We start from the raw sequence: 21,339 nt of genomic DNA on the forward strand, positions 1-21,339 counted from the left end.
TTGTTCAGTGCTGTAATATCAAATACAAAGTAACCATCTACATTTTACGATAAAATTAAAGACTGATAAAAATTCATCTTAATTGTATTTTGACAGAATTAAGCTTCTCAGACATATGCACGTATATATATTTTCTTGATCATGAAACAAGGCAAAGGCAAAATCAACTATGGCACAAAGAATTCTAAGACCAGAGAAAATTACAAAGATATGGCCAGAAATATACTAAAATTTATGTCGAAAATAATATAATACACTTGAACTAGAAGTGCTCATACATGTGCAATTCCTTGGGTATAATATAGAGTAAACTAAAAAATGTAATTTTCAATGGCAACATCATTAATATTTTAAAACGGACTCAAAAAGGAATAATTTATACAGTTCGACCTTTGTCTATGTTTTTAGCATGTCAACCGATGTTTCTGAAAGTACTTAACCGATTTTAACGATTTTTAACAAAATAGGTCTTCACCTCGTTTTAAGGATTAGACAGGTATTTGGCCAGGAAAATACTTTGGAAGTTTTACACATTAAACTGCATGAACAAGCCAGATAAAGCATCTTACACAAATGCCGTTTCCTTAAAATTGCTTCAATTTATCTCAGAAATACTAGGACATATTGTGTTCATGTTTGGCTTAGGATTACGTCCCGATTGGAGGAAAATTAAAAATCTGTCCTGGAAAAACGGTACAGGATTGAGTGCGGAGATTGAAGTTTTACAAATCATTATGAGTTACCACAGAATTTCTGTGGGAAGTTTCTGAGTATATATCAGTGTCCCAGAAAGCTCTCCTGTAGGAGTCATTTGTAACGAGACAGAATAAGTTGCCTGATATATTATATTTTTCTTTGAATGACCTTAACTTACCTGGCATATGCTGTAACATTTAGCGTTCATTCTAATACAATCTATTATACAGCAATAACAAAGAAAGGAACTCAGAAAATAATGTTTTACAATTAAGCATTTCTTACCCCATAGATACATTGAATACATTGAATTTCTATGTATTTCCTCTTGGATACTTGAAGATGTGTTTTTTTTTCTAGCTATTACCATTATTTACATCAAGAATGCAAAGAAATCTTTCATTTGGGTCGGTTTGGGTGTCAGTTGACCTGTTGTTTTATGTACATTTGAGACAGATTAGGACCCAAATCTAGCTATAGTAGTAAGAAAGGACAGAGTACATTGATTATGGTCTAATAACTAACATTGCTGCCTTCAAAGTTACTCGGGGGATGTTTGGGGTTCATACTTCAGTTGTAAACAGATTAGTGTACTGTAGTATACTGAGTAAAAAAAAATGTAAGTTTATATATATTTAACATGGCACCTTAGTTGAATTATACATGTGGAATATATTTTAATAAGGCAGAGAAACAGTATGTTTTTGCATACTAGTATACATTTAGTTACTACAAACATTTGCTTTTCATTATTAGTTCTGCGTTGCTTGGGTGTCATAGAGCTCCTCCAGAAATGGGATATTGACCTCCTCCTACATACGAGGCTCGTTCTGACGCAAGGAAAACAATCACTTCCGCTATCTCTGCAAACAAACACAATATTATTTCAAAATCGATTCATATTCAAATTCACAATAAAAGCTTAATAGAGATAACTAGTCTGTGCAAAGCTCTGAATACAGTTCGTTAACTAATTGTTATTAAAGCTGTTTGCGTTTTTACTTGAATACAAAGTAGGAAGAAAATCAATTTCATACTACAGGTGCTACCGTAATTTTTATTCTTCTTAGTGCACCACAGTATAAAACGTCGTACGAAAAAGTGAGGTTAGGTGGTTATAATAATTTGTGGGAATAAAAGTTAGGTTAGCTTATTTCTCGCCATAAGCAACTAGACTGAGAGAGTGAGCAACAAGTAAAGTAAGGTTTAGATGGATTCGTGCTACAACAAAACTAACGTAACATAGGTAGTTTCACGCCATAACACAGTGTGAGAAAAGTGAGGTTTTATGAATTTTTTACAAATAATAGAAATTCGCAAAAACTATACTGGATAAATGTTAGCTAGCAATACAGGTTAGCTACAATTCCTTTCAATGAATACGACAAGGATAAGATTATTAGGGAATGTTTACATTGGAAAATTAATTTTGTGCAAATTTCCAATGCAATTTACATACTGTAAGTTATATACATTTTTACTTAAAAGTATTTTAAACGATTTATAAGTAATGTATTAAATGTCAACACATTCAGCAGAAGCAGTGATTTTAACAATTTTGTATTGATTAATAAAAACTAATCTCATTGACTCATAATTTTAAATAAATAACTTGCTTAAATATAATGCTTGACCAGTTCAAACAAAACGCTAACAAAATATAATTCAAACCGAATTTTCAATTAACAAGTGTTTTGTAATACATCATTCCGCTTTCTGAGTACCTTGAACATTTTCTTTTTTTGTTCTTACATGGGATATAAAGTTAACTCTTGAGGTAACTTGAAGACTGTTTCACACTGACCTTTTAGATAATTAAATTTTCCTACAAATCCTTTATATAGAGAGTAATAAACACTGCGTTAGCAGTGATGATGTGATGTGTGTTTTTAATTTTCTTCTTGCTTTTTATTAATTTTGTTTAATATTCTTGCATTCGTTGTAAGAACTTGTGTTGGTCTTCTTTGTAAAGAATTTGAGTTATCATTAGCTTGGTGTCAACAGATCGCCATTTTAACTCTTCTTTATCATTTTTTAACTCGCCAATGAGTTAGAGTTAACTATACCGATCCAAGGAAAACTCAACAAAGATTTTTAAATGGGTCATTTTAGATTTATTTTTAGAAAACATAGCTTGGATGACTTAGGCTTCTGCCACTACACGAGCGGTAAGCGGTGGGCGGTTAGCGTTTGAGCTCAATGGTAACTTAGTTTAAAAGTAGTTTTTTGTGGATTTGAAAATACATCCAACTACAGTGCTCTGTCACCGGGTTCTTAATGTTTTTATTGTACATACGGAAAAATCTCTGCACTGGCCATGAAAGATGTGGCCGGCAGGGCGGCTCCACACGGTGCCGCTGATCCGTAACTCACCGCCATGAGACGTTTCTCCTGTCACTCATCGCTCAGCTCATTACTGTATGTCATTGCTATACATCTTGGCGGACCCAAACGCCTGTCTAGCCCCTTCCTGGGTTTATCTGCTACCACAAACCACTATTGTCTTCTTCAAAAGGTGTCTTATCAGGTCTGGGTAAAAAGTCCAACGGAAATTCTGGTGTACTAAAAAAACCCGGGTTGCATCTCTTATCAAACCGGCACAAATCACTTTTTAACACAGCTTTTATTACATGTACAATTTAACACTTCATTCTGTTTATGTCTTGGTCTTCTTATAAACTAATAAGACTATTAAAACGAATAGTATATGAAATAAAGCTAGTGTATAAACGAGATATTGGTTTTTGTTTCCAAAATACAAGGGTACGTACAATCAACGGTTTAAAGCTAACAATGTGAAATTTCGAGCAATGGTGGGAAGGGTTGATTCAATTTGAATGTTGAGTTTAGTTCCTGTTAACTTTCCTCTTAGTAAACATAATGTACTCAGTTTTGCACCTGATGAATGAGAATATCTGTTTACCTATATTACAATTTATTTAGTAGTCTGAGGTTGTGGAAATCTTATGTGGAAACTATGTAAAGAGTTCGTTTTGTATTTCTTCGGCACACATTTTTGGAACTCCTCAGACGATCATGACTGCAGATTAAAGGATTGAAGTCTGTGACAGCGACAGATTCTAGACGATGCGATGGACTAAGAGGAAGTTGAACTGGAGCTAAACTCAACATTCCATTGCGTTATCGTTATTTTTCTGAAAAAGCTATATTAAAACTGAAAACAGTCTGTTTGGCGATCAACGGTGCATATACAGTGAATTTTTATAACCCCCCTCCCATGAGAAATCCTGCCTCAGTCAAAAAACTTCGAGGCAAAAATAGGTGATATTTTTTAAGGAAGTTTACCTGCGGGCATTTTTTGTGATCTTTCCCGTACCTTTGACACCGTCAACCACCAACGTCTCCTGGACAAGATGGAAATGTACGGTGTTAGAGGCATCCCTCTAGAGTGGTTTCGTTCCTATCTTTCTGGTCGCTCTCAGTTTGTTGAGATCACCAACAAAGGGGTAGGGGTAGGTCTGCTCTCTTACCGGTCAAGGTTGGTGTGCCGCAAGGCTCAATTCTTGGCCCTCTTTTATTTAATATATACGTGAATGACCTTAACTCATCCGTGAGGGGCCACTTAGTGCAATATGCGGACGACACCAGTGTACTTATTCAAGCTGACACAGCTCAATCTCTTTCCACCTAGCTGGCTTTTTCACTCAAGAGTCTTAGTTCTTGGTTTTCTGCTAACTATTTATTTCTCAATCTTGAAAAAAACCTCATAGTCCACTTTAGACCCCACAAGAATGAGAGTGCGTTAGTTACTCTCCTTGACAATATACCTATCGAGCATTCTTCAACGGTCTGCTTCCTGGGACTCCACATTGATTCCAGATTTGACTGGTCAAATCACATCAGTCATGTCTGTCATAGACTTGGTGCCAGCATTTACTCTTTAAGGTACCTAACAAGTTTTCTGTCTAGAGATACTGTTAGGCTGGTGTACTTTGGTTACTTTGTGCCCATTTTAACATATGGATTGATTTTCTGGGGGACGGCTTCAGGTAGGTTGATCACTAGGGTTTTTAAACTGCAGAAGAAGGCTGTTCGACTGATGTGTGGTCTGGGTCATCGTGAGAGCTGTCGGGAGGTTTTCCCTAGGGAAAGCCTAATGACATTGCCATCACATACTTTATATATATTCGGTTGCCACATTTACATTTAAGAACCTTCAATCCTTCCCATCATTTAACCACGTGTATTCTACAAGAAACAGAGATGCTCTAATCATTCCGCAACACCATAATAATACATTTAAAAAATCAATGTCATATATGGGCCCTAAAATCTTTAATGCTTTGCCTTCTAGTATCACAGCGTGCGAGACTGAGACGTCTTTTAAAAACAACTTAAAAAATACCTAATAAGACAAGCATTCTACTCCATTAAACGAACTGGTGATCGGTGCTCCAGCCTAGTGGACGATATAGATAAGATTCTTTGTAGTTTAAGTTGTACTATTTTCTATTTTAAACTGTTTTTAACTGTTATTTAAATGTGTGATGTTGTATTCTTCTGTCTAGTATTAATCGGTTCTATAATATATGACCATGTTCCATGCATGTCTCATGTCAATGAACAATAAAGAATTTGATTTGATTTGATTTACCACCACCTACTACCAACTTATACTTATATTCCTTCCTTACTAAAATACAGTTTGAAAATAGAATACCTTGAGGTTGTCCAATGCGTTTCATAGGACAATTGTTGGCATATGTTGCCTTTAAAATATCGCACGCTATTGCGGTATCCACAACCCCAGGCTGGACGTTATTGACTCTTATATTGTGACTGAAAAATATAACACCAATTTTATTCACGTTAAACTGCACTGCTAAGGTGGCAACTTCTAAAGTGAGGCAAGAACCTTTTTGCATTGCATTATACCACAACCTCAATTTTGGAAGGTGAGAAAAGATATGGGAAAACAATTATTTGATATCTTCTAGGACAAACAGACGTTTGATTTATTTATTTATTATTTGTAAATAACTGAAAATATAACACAATTAAAAGTTTCATTATTATAACTGACCCATACCCAGGTACCCATATATGAGGTTCTTAATTAAATACGCAAACATTTTAACATAAAATATCAAATAATAATTTCAATTATATATAAAAATATATACTTTAAAAAGAGGGAAAATTGAGTGGTGCTGCTTGGAGAAAACATGTGCAGCTACAGTTAGTACTGACGCAGGGAAAATCCATGATCTGGTCTAGTAGTAATAAACATTGTGGTCTACAACGGAAATGCGTCCGACCTTTGGCTAGCTTCCTGTGTCCAGAAGTTATAGCAAACCTCACAGCCCTGCCTCTACATTAGTCTCGTGAGACGATGGAAAACCTCCATACACTCCAAGTGGCTTCCTCTGAGACTAATACTCCGAATACAACCTGTAAAGCTCTTGTGTCAGCCATCGAAGCCGAAATACTCTCGGAAAAGAAACCTCAAGCCAGAAAGAACAAGAAAAATAACACTTGACCACTCCATTGAATAGATCAAGGTTGATGGATTCACCAGCAGCTATATGAACAGCTGACGCATAGGCTACTGTGCATTATGGAAACCTGCAAGCTGAATGCACTGAAACTCCATATTTGGTTTTAAAAATCAGGACTACTATTGTGGTACTGGTATCAGAATTTAATTGCAATGAAAAACAACGTAGCAAACCTGGTTCAGGAACTTGAAACCCCTACTACCCGAGTGAGTTGCGATTGTAAACTCAAGCATGTTGCCAACAGAAGCCCACCTTCACCCTGAAAGCTGCTGTGTTGTAGCAAACCTGGTGCAGGAAATAGCAACTCCTACTACCAGAGTGAGTTGCGATTGTAAATAAGGTATTAAAAACTCAAGAATGTTGCCTACAGAAGCCCTCCTTCTCCTGAAAGCTGCTGTGTTGTAGCAAACATGTAGCAGACCTGGTGCAGGAAATAGCACCTACTACTACCAGAGTGGGTTGCGATTGTAAACTAGGTATTAAAAACTCAAGAATGTTGCCTACAGAAGCCCTCCTTCTCCTGAAAGTTGCTGTGTTCTACCAAATATGTCACAAACCTGGTGCAGGAACAAGCAGCCCCTACTACCAGAGTGAGTTGCGATTGTAAACCCTGTGCTATAATCTCAAGAATGTTGCCAACAGAAGCTCACCTTCACCCTGAAAGCTGCTGTACTGTAGCAAAATTGGTGCAGGAACTAGCAACCCCTACTACTAGAGCGAGAGTTGATTGTAAACTCGGTGCTATTTATTCAAAAATAATGTTGATAGAAGCCCTCCTTCACCTAAAAGCTGCTTTTTTGTAGCAAACATGTAACAAACCTGGTGCAGAAATTAGCAACCCCTACTACCAGAGTGAGTTGGCAATTGTAAACTCGATGCTTTAAAACTCAAATAATGTTGCCTACAGAAGTCCTCTTTCACCTGAAAGCTGCTGTGTTATAACAAGATGTAGCAAACCTGGTGCAGAAACTAGCAGCCCCTACTACTAGAGCGATAGGTGATTGTAAACTTGGTGCTATAAACTCAAAAATAATGCTGATAGAAACCCTCCTTCACCTAAAAGCTGCTGTGTTGTACCAAACATGTAACAAACCTGGTGCAGGAAATAGCAACTCCTACTACCAGAGTGAGTAGCGATTGTAAACTCGGTGCTGTAAACTCAAGAATGTTGTCTACAGAAGCCCTCCCTCACCTGAAAGTTGCTCTGTCAAAGCAAATATGTAGCAAACCTGGTGCACAAAATTAGCAACCCCTACTACTATAGTGAGTTGCGATTGTAAACTCGGTGATAAAAACTCAAAAATGTTGCCAACAGAAGCCCTCCTTCACCTGAAAGCTGCTGTGTTATAGCAAGATGTAGCAATCCTGGTGCAGAAACTAGCAACCCCTACTACTAGAGCGATAGGTGATTGTAAACTCGGTGCTATAAACTCAAAAATAATGCTGATAGAAACCCTCCTTCACCTAAAAGCTGCTGTGTTGTACCAAACATGTAACAAACCTGGTGCAGGAAATAGCAACTCCTACTACCAGAGTGAGTTGCGATTGTAAACTCGGTGCTGTAAACTCAAGAATGTTGCCTACAGAAGCCCTCCCTCACCTGAAAGCTGCTCTGTCAAAGCAAACATGTAGCAAACCTGGTGCACAAAATTAGCAACCCCTACTACTATAGTTAGCTGCGATTGTAAACTCGGTGCTAAAACTCAACAATGTTGCCGATAGAAGCCCTCCTTCACCTGAAAGCTGCTAGCTAACTTGGTGCAGTATCTAGTAAATCCCACTACCAAACTGAGCAGCGTTTGTAAGCTCAATGCTATAAACTCAAGAGTGTCACCAATTGGAGCCCTCCTTCTCTTGGAAGCTGCTGATTTGTAGCGACCACGTAACAAATCTGACTCCGACAGCAAAAATCTGACCTGCACACTGTCGCCGTGATGGATGAAGAGCTCTTTGAGTTCGCGCATTTCTCAAATTTCCTTGAAACGATCCTCAACAGAGGTCTGACTTGGAGCGACCATACGAATATCATTTTCATTTTCACTTCAAGGTTACATCTAGTGTTTTGTCCTTCATAACTTTGCAAAAGGTATGTTTCAGATACTTTTCGATAATGGTTTGATCGTCTGCCACGTTGTACTGCATTGTCCCTCATGTAGCTTGCATCAGACTTTGGGGACGTTTTGCTAAACACAGATTGGAAATAGTGCTACAAAAGCCGTGTAGATGCCTTTAGGAAGTTCTAGTTACCTGCTGTACCTTCAATCTATGATCTTTGAGGTCGTACTTTATGTCCGTACATAATTTACATTCATTCAGGGCAGACTATAACACAAGAGTAAAGTACGAATATAAGTACTATATGCATCAACACAGGACCGTAGCATACGAAAGCCTGTCGTCACAAGCTGGTGAAAGATTGCTCAATAATCTCCTAGAGGAAATAAACCAGACAACGAATCAAACTCAATTTAAAGCTCGATTAAAAGGTTTTCTAGTGTCCAAATGGCATTACTCCAATGATTAATTCATACCAAGGCGCTGGGTAAACTAACTGTTTCTTGGCTTGTTCGATATCAGTCCTATTACTAATGTCAATAAAAATATTCTGTTCAGATTTTGTGTCCTATAAATTATGTGACATTGGCAGTTCAGTTTGTATTGCCTGTCTTGCAATAATGTCTATTTAATTTCACTATCACATTATTTAATATACTAATTAATATTAGATGCTGATTGTTTAATCAAACACGCTAGTGATATTATTGTTTGTTCACTTTGTCAAAATCACAGTTTTGTTAAAGTAAACTAATTAATGATTTTTATTTTCAATTTTAAGTACATTAGACATGCAAAATTACTATGTAGATATTTAAACATACATACGGATCGGCACTACTAAATCCGTCTAAAATACAAGCTACAATTATGGTTCAACTGTATTGTACCTAAATTCAAATTTTTTAAATTTTTAAACGAGGATTTTAGGTAATTGCTGTTTTTTAGTGGAGTGTAAAAATGGTTGTTTATACTACATATGTGTATAAAACACATATAATATATATGAACCATTCCAAGTACTGGTATATAAATATGTGTATCATATATAACCAAAAAATAACTTACTGTCCTAAATCCCTGGTCATACATTTGGTAATTGCATCAGCCCCTCCTTTGCTGGCAACGTATGCACTCAATCGAAACAAATTTTATCCGTAGTTTACTAACAAACTAGATACGTTCACAATAGATCCTGCCGTCTTGGCGGCTATCAGCTCTCTGCACACTGCCTGACTCGTGAAGAATGTTCCCTGCAAGAGTAAATGATTCAAGAAGAGTTGCTCTGTTAGTTGTCGGCATGGGTATTGAAGAAGAGTACTCTCACACTGTATATTTCCACTACAGTCCCTAACATCAGGGCGACTATCAGCTCTCTGCACACTGCCTGACTCGTGAAGAATATTTCCTGCAAGAGTAAATAATTTATTAAGAATTTCTTTGTGTTGCAGTTCGGTTTTCGAGGAAGAAACGTTGCACGTTGTGTCAGCCAACATTGTTACGTTGGTCTTAAGTGTAACGATAACTGCTACGAAAAAACATGGATACTTATTTTTTGCATGGACAAAAATTGGTTTCAAGTATAACGATGACTGCAACGAGAAAAACATGGAAAGTTATATTTTGCATAGACAAAAATAAGTTGTGATATTTTGTGCGATACAAATAAGTCAAGTTTCTAATTTGCATTACACATGGATAAATGTTGCATATTATATTAATATTTGCGTTTGTCTCAAATTATGTATTACAAATTCTATGGGGTTTTATTCTACTTTTTAAAAATTTCGTAGAAAAAAAAAGTTACTACGTACTGAACTGCAAGAGGACTTTAAGTTATCTTCAACACTTGATAAGATACAGAGTGTATTGGCAAAGAGTGTAATAAAACTATGTTGACAGAAAAAGGTGATAACGTTTAAAAATAAGCCTACATTGAAATAAAACAATTTTAGTTATAAAAGAGTGTTCATGCAAGTTTTATATGTACAAAATAACGTAGTCAAACATCATTCCTAAATCCAGCGCGAGAGCTTAACACAATAAAACATTTAATAGCCCTTTCAGATTAGATTCGTTAAAGTCAAGTCACTACTTCAGATGAAAGTTTTACCTTACCATTTTAGATTTTAATAAAAACTCTCGTATACTTGTACTGTTTGCTAAGACTACAAAATATACCATATTTTTATCTCACATAGTTTATGAAATATGGATATGTAAATTTCAAACCAAACCAAAATACACAAACAGAATTTCTAGAATTGCTTTAAGAGCTCTCCTTTTGACTTAGAGAGCGAGAATGAATGTCACTCTGTAGCATTTTTATGTCCATTCCAATTATAAACAACACAACATTGGTTATGACAAACAAATTTTTGTCAAAATACGTATCAAGATTTCGATTAGGATTTTTCCAAAAAGCACATTTAAAATTGTTCCGTGAATACTTAGTACAGTTGCACATAGTAGTAAAATACCAATAGAGAAAGGCAATGGGCAATTCGTTTTTCACAATTAGTCAAATGTTGATTGAATTTTAATTGGAGCTTTTTTCCAAAATGTACTTACTTTGTTTAAAAAAATGGTTGTAAACCGACTGGCTAAATAGTACAAGGGATAGCAGTGGGTTCATTGTAAAACATAATAATAATAATAAGCTTTTCTATGATTTTTTAAATACATGTGATTTTGTATAAACATGAAAGCAAAACGCAATGGCTACCAAAGATAAAACCAGCTGTATCATATCAAATATAATTTTAAAATACACTGAGGAAGATTTAAGCATCTAGGTAAAAAATAATTACTTGTAATACTTATTTTAGATATTACATTTTTTATTTCTTTTTGGTTTGACTTACATCACTTTCAACAAGAGTGTCCGTTCACTAGTCAGAATACCCATATTTGCTTGTGATAATATCCACAACCTACTTATGCAAGATATCTACATACCTAGGGTAGTAGAATTATCCGCCTGTGTTGATGGATTATTCTTTAACTCCTTATTTCTTTAAACTTTTAATGAAATACTACTTAAACTCAATACTTTTATTTATTTCCAGGAAATATTTAAATTATTAAACCTATATTTTGTATAATATAGCTGTTTTTCTCGTTAGTTTCTATTGCGTAGCTGCTTTAAACTCTATACAAAATAGCTATTGTAAAACAAAACAAGGATGTATAAAAATTATTGTATTTTTTAACAATAAATCCATAACAATTCCTTATATATATTCAGTTTACAACAGGAATGACCATTTATTGAAATATTTCAACAACACATCGTAAATTAAGCACTTTTTGGATAAAGTTTAAATTAAAAGTTCCAATTATTTAAATATATTATTTTTCATTCAAAACAGGCTTATAAAATGCGAGTGACAGAAATAATTTTTTAACCATGAACCGATCAACATCCCATATTTACATTTTATTATGTCATTTAAAACTGTACTATGTATTCACGGAGAAATGGTAAATTATATAGCAGTTTTAATATATCTTTTTACAGGCTAGTTTTTGGAAACTTCACGTAGCCATATTTAAAAACTGCTTGAGATTTAAATTTTAAATTTTGTACTTGGCACACAATACAAGTATATAAAATGTAAGCAAATCAAAAAATGGTCAGGTAAATTTAGTGTGTTGATTTGACATAAAATGGCCTATTTAGTCGGAAGAAAGGTACATTTAACGTTTGACTGTTATTATCTTAATATAATAAAGGATGGATTTCTTCTTTTAGAAGGTATATTTGTACAACACTGATGACTCTAATTTGGCATGAATTGTAAACATTTATGAACTCTTTCATTTGAAATTTGCAAGACACGTCATCTTAAGTTGTTTTAGTTGTGCTTAAAACACAATTTTGTTTTAATTAAAAGCAATCAATTAATAGTGAGCTGATGTTCACACATCACAGAACAAACAGATTATTTAATTTCAAGAATGCCTAATTTTGTTTTTAAAACACATGTTTATGGGAATGCATTGTAATATTAACTAACATAGTGAAATGACAATTCCTATCACGATATAATACAAAATTCTGAAAGAGAAAAGATTGGCAGAAGCTTTTTTGATTGGATTTAATTATATTTTACTCTCCTGAATATCAAAGTTTAATCCATTGAATACAGTATAGATTAGTGAAATAAAAGTGGAGTCTCAGTTCGACTGTATAATAACAGTATTTAACAATAACAGACTAAATATTACATAAATACTGTCTTACTCGTTATAGCAGTTATTTAATCAAACGAAGAAGATGTTTTACCTTGAGATTGACGTCCAAAACTCTCTGGAAGGATTCTGGAGTTAGATCTAACAGTGCAAATGGATTTGCAATGCCAGCGCAGTTCACCAGAATATCGGGAGCTCTTCCATATCTCTCCTTTATGGTTTTTACAAGTTCCGTTGCTGAATCAAACTTTGTCACATCATACCAGAGGACAATATGACCAGTCCCTATCAAAAGTTTCCAATAAATATGATTCATAGTTATCGGGATGCATGAGACTTAAATCATATAATTTTATTATTCCTTTTGCCAAATCGCCACTAATGATAACTTCTAGAATACACCTACAATTATGTTTTATTCATCATACAATTAAAATTAGCACTGCTGGCTCCTAAATAACAGAAAAAACCACAATAATAAGACTTGTAATTATTAATTGTTTACTATACAGTTAAGAATAGCAATGCAATAATATTTATTAAATTTTCACAGCATGACAGTTTCATGCGCTCCTGTCTCATATATATATATATATATATAGTATAAAGAAGAGTTACCAGCAGGCTTTTGTTGGTCGATTTTCGTATCTGCCAAATGGCTTACTTACTAATCACTGTGTTGAATAGAAGAAAACAAAAACTATTTTTCACTTCTATATTTAGGGGATTTAATACCCCCGTCTTCATTTAATTAATGTTTTATTAATTCTTGTTTACGTGTTATAGTTTTGTATTCATTTTTATTTAAAACTTCCTGAAGACTTAAAGTATTAAATCCGGGAAGTATTAAATCCCCCGAAATATAGAAGTGAAAAATAGTTTTTTGTTTTCTTCTATTCAACACAGTGATTAGTATATATATATATATATATATATATATATATATATATATATATATATATATATATATATATATATATATGCATGCTATTCTTAACTGTATAGTAAACAATTTATAATTACAAGTCTTATTATTGTGGTTTTTTCTGTTATATATAGTACACTGTATATATATATATATATATATATATATATATATATATATATATACACAGTGTATACAGTGTAAGTGTGTGTATATATATATACAGGGTGCCCAAAATGTCCCGGGTCGGTTAAATATTTTTCAAAATATTTAAAATAGAGCTACAAAACCTTACACAAAGTTACTGGACATAAAAATCTATTTTATCTCATATTCAGTGATCCGCTACTTCCTCAGGGGGGCGGCGCGCTAGGAGTCAGAAGAATATCTTAAATGTAAGCATAGGTTGATATACATACCAAATAAAAGGTCTTTATTAGTAGAGTACAGAGTCGCAAACCTGAACTGAAACGGATAACTGAGTCAAAAATGACAGCCGTTCAAAGATGGCTAGAGTTTGCAACTTAGGTTAAAGTAAAAAAAATACACTGATGAGCTTTTTGATTTTAACTTTACTAACCCAAAACTGTTTACAATTGAATCAGTCATTTGAGAAACACCTCATGTCCATTTTTTACCAATAATGAGTTAGGCATACCAAAATGTAGTTGAAGGCAAGGCGAATCCAGTACTAAGTAAACACCACATCTCCACTAAGTAACCATAGTGATAGCAGATGTTAAAATATTCATTCTTTTGAGAAACACCTCATCTCCTGGAGATGTGTTATTTCTCAAATGACTTAAAATTTGTAGCTGGTGGCAGCACTGTTCTTGCTAATATTATTCTAGCCTAGAACAGCTGTAAAATAATTACACTGTGTTTAATAATTAATTGTTGTTGTAGAATAATAAGTTTCATTATTTCTGAGGGGTATTCCCGCAGACAGTAACCATTCTTGCTTTAGTTAGATGTTAGTAGTGGCATTCTACTCGTTATTAAAGATAGACTATAACAGTTTTTTACTTTTAATTTGTTTCAACTCAGTTTTATCTTGTTTTTGTTATGGCACTTAGTGAACGTGAGAGAGTTACCATATTAATGATGCGTGGTTGGGGGGATTTAACACGGTCTCACAGTGAAGTTCAACACCTATTCAATGACTCATTTCCAAACCGATACCCAATATAAAAATCAACAGTTACGAGAACAATAGACCGTTTTGTAACTCATGGAACTGTCTCTGATCTTCCTAGAAGTGGTCGTCCACCAAGTGCAACCGATCAGGATTCGAGTGTGGAAGTTCTTCAGTCATTCATTGAGAATCCTCATGAAACGCTCACATCGGCTGTAGGCAATCATGATATGTCCAAATGCTTTGTTTGAAGGTTATTTTTGACGATGGAAGGATTGTGAAGGAAACAGGATTTTTTCCGGACATTTGCCATCGTTCAGTGAAACAAGAAAACAGTAACACTACGTTTCGAGATCTGCAATCTGATCTCTTCTTCAGGTAAAGAACTAACCTAATACATAATTACAAACTAGGTTAAAATAAACAAATCTTACTAAAGCGTTGTGGCACGCCTAAGTCAGGAATCACAACCTACATGTTGTTTGTCAACTTCACTAACACTAAAAACATGCACTTAATACAAAACTAACAAAACACCAATAATTAAAACTAAACTACGGAATACAGGTCACAATACGTCTTCACTCGTCTACTAACCACCTACGACTGACCAGAGGGATTAGCCAATGGTAATCGTGACGGCTGGCTAAAACAAGATGGCGGAAATACAAGGGAAGGGGGACAGGAATGGGCCCTGTCGTTATTATTGGTTCATGCGAGATGAACTTCTTAAAACCATATTGTGACTCCGCATTGGTTTATTACAAATTACAAATGGTGTTTTGTTAGTTTTGTATTAAGTGCATGTCTTTAGTGTTAGTGAAGTTGACAAACAACATGTAGGATGTGATTCCTGACTTAGGCGTGCCACAACGCTTTAGTAAGATTTGTTTATTTTAACCTAGTTTGTAATTATGTATTAGGTTAGTTCTTTACCTGAAGAAGAGATCAGATTGCAGATCTCGAAACGTAGTGTTACTGTTTTCTTGTTTCACTGAACGATGGCAAATGTCCGGAAAAATCCTGTTTCCTTCACAAGTCCAAATGTTCTGTTCAAAACATTTTGCATAAAAATGGTTTCAAGCCATACAAATTTACATTGCATCAAGAACTAAACGAAGACGATTTTGACAGGCGTCTTGAGTTTTGTGAAATTATGATGACCAAGTTAGTTACAAATAAAATCCTTCTAAATGACATTGTATTTTCAGACGAGGCTACATTCATGTTAAATGGCAATGTAAACAAACACAACTGCCGTTACTGGACTGATAGTAATAAGCACAAGATGATAGAAGGTCACACGCAACACCCACAAAAGTTGAATGTCTGGGCCGGCATATTACGTGGAAGAATTGTGGGGGCCGTTTTTTATCAACGGAACTTTAGACGGAGTTTCCTACCTTGACATGCTCAGAAACCGTATAATACCAGCTCTTCGAAATATTGTTGGTGAAAACTTGGCTCAAATCTGGTTTCAACAAGACGGAGCACCCGCGCACTACAGGAATATTGTAAGGGATTACTTAAATGTTATGTTCCCTCAAAGATGGATCGGAAGGAGAGGTGCCATTGAATGGCCCGCTCGTTCCCCCGACTTAACTCCTTTGGATTTCTTTTTCTGGGGTTATCTTAAAGATAGGGTGTATAAAAGAAAACCACGGGATTTGAAAGGAACTTAGATGAAAGTGGTTGTTTGGAACGTGAGGTAACAGGACTACAACACGCTGTGGAGGCCTTTTATCACCGATTAGCTCACTGTCAAACAACAGAAGGCGGACACTTCGAGCATCTGTTGTGAAAAGGCTCTCTGTAAGTAGCAATCTTCTAATGACTAAATCATTGCAAATAATGAAATTTATTATTCTACAACAACAATTAATTGTAACCAGTTTTGGGTTAGTAAAGTTAAAATCAAAAAGCTCATCAGTGTATTTTTTACATTAACCTAAGTTGCAAACTCTAGCCATCTTTTAATGGCTGTCATTTTTGACTCGGTTATCCGTTTGAGGTCAGGTTTGCGGCTCTGTACTCTACTAATAAAGAACTTTTATTTGATATGCATATAAACCTATGCTTACATTTAAGATTTTCTTCTGACTCCTAGCGGGCCGCCCCCCAGAGGAAGTGGGGGGTTTCAAAATATTTAAAATAGAGTTATAAAACCTTACACAAAGTTACTGGACATAAAAATCTATTTTATCACATATTCAGTGATCCGCCACTTCCTCAGGGGAGCGGCCCGCTAGGAGTCAGAAGAAAATCTTAAATGTAAGCATAGGTTTATATGCATATAAAATAAAAGTTCTTTATTAGTAGAGTACAGAGCCGCAAACCTGACCTCAAACGGATAACCGAGTCAAAAATGACAGCCATTCAAAGATGGCTAGAGTTTGCAACTTAGGTTAATGTAAAAAATACACTGATGAGCTTATATATACACGTAACCACCACAGTATCACCTACTTTATATTTCCCCGTACCTCTATCACTATCAAATCTTTTCCACCAGTAATTAATACTGTCTGCAATTCACCTTCCAACTGTGTGACTGTCTCTTGAGCTCCTGCCTCGTCTATACATGTGACCACCACAGTAGCACCTTCTCTGGCTAGCACTTTACATGTTTCCCTCCCTATACCACTGCTGGCTCCTAAATAACAGAACAAACCACACTAAAAATACTTGTAAGTATTACTTTTCAGACCACAGTTATGGTAGAGTAAATATAAGGAAGTTCCTATACAATGCGTTGTTTTTATATTTGTAATATGTTTCATTCCTATGATGATATATATTGTACCTTGAAAAACTTTCTGAAGATGGGAATAATAAATCCCCCCTCCCTAACTACATACTATATATCCTTTATTCCATAAATCCAACATAACAATCGAGTTTATGTAGTATTTCCTTAAAAAGTTAAAGAAATAAGGAGTTGAAGAATAATCCACTCACAAGGTGGATCATACTTCTACCCTAAGTATGTGGATATCGGGTTGTTGTATAACTACATACTATACAGCTTCCATTCCATAAATCAAACAAAATAATCTGTATGACTACGATAAATCGAGTTTAGATCCAGTTAACCTTCGCCTTAGTGCAACGTCTGAAATCTGACGCTGTCACAGACTTGGCTACTGGAATCTGGAATTTAGAGTCGCGTTCCTCTGAAGAAATAAAAAAAAGTCGTCGACGAAGAATTTCAAAATGACTCTTTACACTACACAACGTTAGACAACAAAATATAACAGCTTAGTTGGATAAAGATTATAACCCGACACAGCCTAGTGTAGCAATATAGACACAGTTGTACGCGCAGTACTACACAGACCATGATCATCTGACATTAATCAGGGCTATCACGGTTTAATTGGAGCTTAGTTAGATAAAGGTTATAACCCGACACAGCCTAGTGTAGCCATATAGACATAGTTGTACGCGCAGTACTACACAGACCATGATCATCTGACATTAATCAGGGCTATCACGGTTTAATTGGAGCTTAGTTAGATAAAGATTATAACCCGACACAGCCTAGTGTAGCAATAATGACACAGTTGTACGCGCAGTACTACACAGACCATGATCATCTGACATTAATCAGGGCTATCACGGTTTAATTGGAGCTTAGTTAGATAAAGGTTATAACCCGACACAGCCTAGTGTAGCCATATAGACACAGTTGTATGCGCAGTACTACACAGACCATGATCATCTGACATTAATCAGGGCTATCACGGTTTAATTTGGAGCTTAGTTAGATAAAGGTTATAACCCGACACAGCCTAGTGTAGCCATATAGACACAGTTGTATGCGCAGTACTTCACAGACCATGATCATCTGACATTAATCAGGGCTATCACGGTTTAATTGGAGCTTAGTTAGATAAAGGTTATAACCCGACACAGCCTAGTGTAGCCATATAGACATAGTTGTACGCGCAGTACTACACAGACCATGATCATCTGACATTAATCAGGGCTATCACGGTTTAATTGGAGCTTAGTTAGATAAAGATTATAACCCGACACAGCCTAGTGTAGCAATATAGACACAGTTGTACGTGCAGTACTACAGAGACCATGATCATCTGACATTAATCAGGGCTATCACGGTTTAATTGGAGCTTAGTTAGATACAAGGTTATAACCCGACACAGCCTAGTGTAGCCATATAGACACAGTTGTATGCGCAGTACTACACAGACCATGATCATCTGACATTAATCAGGGCTATCACGGTTTAATTGGAGCTTAGTTAGATAAAGGTTATAACCCGACACAGCCTAGTGTAGCCATATAGACACAGTTGTATGCGCAGTACTTCACAGACCATGACCATCTGACATTAATCAGGGCTATCACGGTTTAATTGGAGCTTAGTTAGATAAAGGTTATAACCCGACACAGCCTAGTGTAGCAATATAGACACAGTTGTACGCGCAGTACTACACAGACCATGATCATCTGACATTAATCAGGGCTATCACGGTTTAATTGGAGCTTAGTTAGATAAAGGTTATAACTTACACAGCCTAGTGTAGCAATATAGACATAGTTGTAGGCGCAGTACTACACAGACCATGATCATCTGACATTAATCAGGGCTGTCACGGGTTAAATGTCGCTTAGTTGGATACAATTTATAACCCGACACAGCTTACTGTAGCCATATAGACACAGTTGTACGCGTAGTACTACACAGAACATGGTCTTCTGACATTGATCTGGCTGTTACGGGTTAAGAGGAGCTCTTGGATACATTCAGAAGAAACACTTTAGGTTTGCTTAGAATACATTTTGATCAATGTATCAATATCTATACTGCAGAGAGATCCGTAAGTTCCACAAAATCCCTTTACCTAATTTCTTGATTAGTTTAACTGTACTTATTTATCCAGTTTAAAAATTTATTATTTAATTATATATATTTAGGTACTTTTTCAAACTATTTTAAAAATAGTTTATTTATATACTTAAAATTAAAATCGGCATTGAATAAAGATTCTCTATATAGTTATGAAAATGTATATTCAATAACAAAATGCTTATGTGGGCATTTGTCTTAACAAAATATATATATATATATATATATATATATATATTTATTTATATTTATGTATTTTTTTATTTCCCATTTAATTTTGTTATTTTATACTGTGAGATCCAAAAATTTTATTTTATTTGAGGTCTAAAGTTTTATTTTAAACTTTATAATTGTATGTATTTTATTTAAATAGTTTAGAAGCAATTCTATTTGTCAGTTGGTACCATTGAAAATTAATAATGTGTCATCCACATATCTACGGCATAACAGAATTTTCTCACTGAATTTATTTTTATTTGAGATGATAAATTAATTTTTAATGTGGTTTAGATAAATATCCAATAATATTCCTGAAATAGGTGAAACCATCTGTAGCACGTCGGACTGGCTGTAAAATTTTGCATCATACTGGAAATAATTTTGTTTTAGGACTTCTTTCAACAGTAATTCATGTAACACTTTAAGTAGTAGGTTGGATCAACTCAGCAAACATACTAACCTGCTGGTAACACAAATACCGAACAAACGTGAACTTAAAAACAAATAACTCTTACCTGTTACCAGAGCAAGTCGGCCTTCAACAAGTTGTGTGCCCATGTCCCCAAGTCTACCGAACAGCTGTTACTGAGGAAATGATATCTCCCAACCAATAAATTTTACTCTGATGTTTTTATTTTGTTTGTAGTAGTATCACTCCATATGATACAGAATGCGCAGAAAAACTTATTTTATATGTACATATAATAACTTTTAAACTATTTTATTTACTATTTTTAATTAACACACATTGCAGTCATTCTGTATTGCTTTGGCACAAGTTATTACTCTACTTGAAACTTCAAATGCCTCGTTCTTTACTCACCATTGAACAATATACTTGTATGTTGAAGTGATGGCATTGAGCACAATTATAAAATAGGGTATAATTAAATTAAGGTTTTACAGTGCTCTTTTTGTGACAAAAAGTAAAATGGCCACTAGGTGTATAAAAAACTAATCCTTTTGTCTATGAGATATATAATGTAAATTTTAGTTCTTACTTCGTAAACAAGACACACGTAAATAAGTCTAAACGGTAATCAACAAAGCACTTATTGTAATTTATTTATTACATAAATTAATCTATCCTTGTCTTACTATAATCTGAGAGAGTATTTCGGTTTTATTACACAAGGAAGTTATGAAGCGTAGTTAATATCGACGTCTGTGATGATTGTTTTTTTTTCTTATACAGCCATTTATTTCTGTTCTGGATTTTGTACAATTTGACGTGTCTCTGTTTTGTACAAGTACTGGTGTAGAGCTTATTATAAGCTTGTGTGCGTTTGCGTCACTACACAGAACTGAATACATGTAGGAGAAAGACGGTCAGGTGACAGTGATGTGGCTTTATTTCCGGATTGTAACAAAGGCTGTGCTCATCGTGAAACCGGAAGTACCTCCACACAATGCGCTAGAACTTCCGAAATGTTTGAGTGCGGGAAAGTTACAGAGTTGATGTATCTCCTTCCATACGTACCATGTTTAATGTTTCCGTTATCCATAGAATAGTTTCAATCCTTTTTTTAGAGTACTGGTTGTCCGAAATGAAGTTTTAAACACATTGAAGTAACTGAAAATTACGGAATTAACCAAAAAAGGATGAAATTATTAAATATTTAGTTGTTTGACCATATCAGCAATGTTACCTCCAAAGTAGTTTAAACTTTGTTTTATGTACTAACATAGATAATACATGTCTTACATAATAATACAGATTTAT

The 21,339-nt window shown here is 34.9% G+C and overlaps 1 pseudogene; it reads right to left on the minus strand.

Moving 5' to 3' along the window:
- Window positions 1-8,527: 8,527 nt before the first annotated feature.
- LOC124365563 lies at window positions 8,528-20,174 on the minus strand (annotated as a pseudogene).
- Window positions 20,175-21,339: the final 1,165 nt, after the last annotated feature.

Source organism: Homalodisca vitripennis, chromosome 6, assembly GCF_021130785.1.
Source record: "Homalodisca vitripennis isolate AUS2020 chromosome 6, UT_GWSS_2.1, whole genome shotgun sequence".
NCBI lineage: Eukaryota > Metazoa > Arthropoda > Insecta > Hemiptera > Cicadellidae > Homalodisca > Homalodisca vitripennis.